Here is a 2,804-nt window from a genome sequence, read left to right as displayed (position 1 = left end):
TTGCGATTGTTCGAAAAAAAAAATCTGTTTTCTCCCCAGGCTGTCGCCAACCATCCCACGGCCACAAGCGAATTGCACAATCCTGGCGCGTATGCGGGCGTCCTCCGCTCGGGCGCGTCGCCTCCTCCGGTCCCTGGGCTGCCAGATGCCGTTGGCAAAAGCCCCTCCCAGCTTTAAGCGACTCTCGATTACCTGCGTGCGGTTTTTTCCCCGATTTGCGGATTAACCGCGCGCCTCAGATTTTTAAAATGGAAATTATTGACTCGTGCATTTTCCCTTTGAGCCCAAATTAATAATGTAAAGTCACGTTGAAGGGAAACAATAAAATAATAAAGTATATATAAAACAATAAAAAGTCTCACGACGTTGCGACCATAACACAAACGGTCATCATCAGGTGTGAAAAGCAACGGCAAGAAACATTTTAAATCAAAATCTAAAAACAGTTGTACATTGCTATGCTTGAAAATGTCTACTACAAGTCACGTGCTTCAACCGAACAAATATGTTGCTCCCGTGATTCCGACATCCACGTGATCGCTCTACAGTACAGTAGTTGCATATATTTACAACAGTGGGGCGCAGTTTGATGTTGATTGGTGTGGCTCTGCTGTTACCACTTGGTGGGCCGAGCCCTCTGCCGGGCAGGAGCAGGAAAGTGTTATCACTGGTCGATCGTTCGTGTTCATTCTAAACCGAAAGAGTAACAATCGAAATCGTCAGTTGTGCTTCATTTCGAGTTATTTATTTGATCATTTATTTTACGAGTTTTAATTTACGAAAACTGCAATGGCAGAGACACTTAAACATAATGTATCCCTGTATTTGATATTTTTGGATTATCCGCGATTTTTAATTATCTGCGGCTGTCCTCTCCGGCATTAGCGCGGATAATCGAGAGTCTACTGTATTCTAAATCATGTCACCCCCAATCTAAATGCCTACTTCCTGCCCCTCGTGAGAACAGACGCTGCTTCACCGTGCGGCTCACTTATCTGAACTTTACCAGGTTAAATGCTCACCACTGAGCTATATAGCTCTCTTTTTAGAAGCGACCTCTCAACAAATGATATCCCAATTAAGTGGCTCTATGTGGAAATGTACAGCATCCCAAATACTATTAAAAACAGGTCGATCTTAAATGAGGGAAAAACTGCGGAAAATCTACGGGGAAAGATACAAACTCCAAATATCCAGACGTCAGGGTCCGGATGGAACCCATGAACCTCCCCTCATCATCACCCTTTCGTCCCCAAAATGTCGTCTCGGTCATTTCCTCTCTTTCGCTCTCTCTCTCTCTCCTTCCTGCCTAGCGCTCCTTTTTGTCCAGCTGCTCATCTTTTTTTTCACGATCAGAGGAAACAAGAAGATGCTCGGTGTAGTCGGCACTTTGCTTCGTTCATCATTTCGGTTTTTTTTAATGCTTTGCTTTATGTAAACCCCCCCCCCCCCCTTTTAAATGAAATATTTAACAAATTTATTTCTCGCTCTGCTCTCCTTACCCCTACCCTCTCTCTACCCCCCTCTCTGCCCCCCCCCTCCCTTTTTCTACCCCCTCTCTTCCTTCTCCATGTCTCTCTCGCTCTCCCTCTCGTCTCTCCTTTTTTAACTACGACAAGTGCTGCATCTGCACGCAGCCCTTCTCGCAGTCCATCGGCCTCCGACGGGTAGCTCATATCTGCATGCAGAGCTCTCTGTCTTCTGCCACCGAGCACACGGCCTCCTCCAGCGCCCATTGCTCCTTGAAGGCCGGCACGGCGTGGGTCAGCCGCGCACGGCGGAACTCCGGCCCACACACCCTGCCTCCGACCGGAGCGCGGAAGATGCCCAGGCTGGTGGCCGGACGTTTCCCCTCCAGGGCCACCTTCCTCGCCCTGTATATGGCGAGCTTGGCGTATTGAGCCGTGTTTTCTGTATGCCTTGGGGGTCTTCTCTCTCTGTCGCCTATCCCAGTTCCTTTCCATGTTTCCCCATTCGCGGTATCGTTGATCTGCTGCGTATCGTCCTGCCAGTGGTTTGTCGCCGGTACAAAGTTTGCGTTGGATACAAACTTGCGTTTTATTTCTCGAGCATTGGTCCCATTCTGTTTAGCATCGACAATGGGCCCCATTTGGAGCACTGCTACGATTTCTTGGGCCGCGCTAACACCGCGATGCAGATGACACCCTAATTTACCTGCGGCTGACACCAGATTCTATGTCGGCAACATCTCTGCTCTCGTCATCATTAATGACGGAGAAAATCATCACCTACGATAGCCGCCCAGAAATGTCTGTCCGTCCCGCGCGTGTGACGTCACTCCACATGAGGACCACCCCGCCCCCCCCCCTCATTAATATTCACGAGCGAAAATAAATCTACGCAGCACAGTGCTACATCCGTGCGTGACGTCACTGCAAAAGAGCCCCCCCCTTAATTAATATTCATGCCCGCGTGGAAATTTACACGAACGCACAAGAAGGTCGCGCACTCCACATGCCGCACCCCTCCCCGCATTAATAACCATGAGTGGGTGACGTCACTCCACATGCCGCACCCCTCCCCTCATTAATAATCATGAGTGGGTGAGGTCACTGCGCATGCCGCACCCCTCCACAATAACCATTGAGTGGGTGACGTCACTCCACATAGGGCAACTCCCCCTCATTAATAATCATGAGCTGAGCAATTTTTCTATTGAAACATTCCTACGGAGGGAGCTGGTAGGAACGTTGGGTTGCCCGGTCAATGGCCAGGGTCAACGGCGGCACCACGTGGTGTATTCCGCAAATATGCCCGACTGTGAGGGCGGGCACAAGCCGGCG

The sequence above is a fragment of the Petromyzon marinus genome, chromosome 57 (assembly GCF_048934315.1).
Source record: "Petromyzon marinus isolate PM22_M1 ecotype Great Lakes invasive population chromosome 57, UKy_Petmar_22M1.pri1.0, whole genome shotgun sequence".
Lineage (NCBI taxonomy): Eukaryota > Metazoa > Chordata > Hyperoartia > Petromyzontiformes > Petromyzontidae > Petromyzon > Petromyzon marinus.
Note: the sequence above shows the minus strand (reverse complement) of the source record.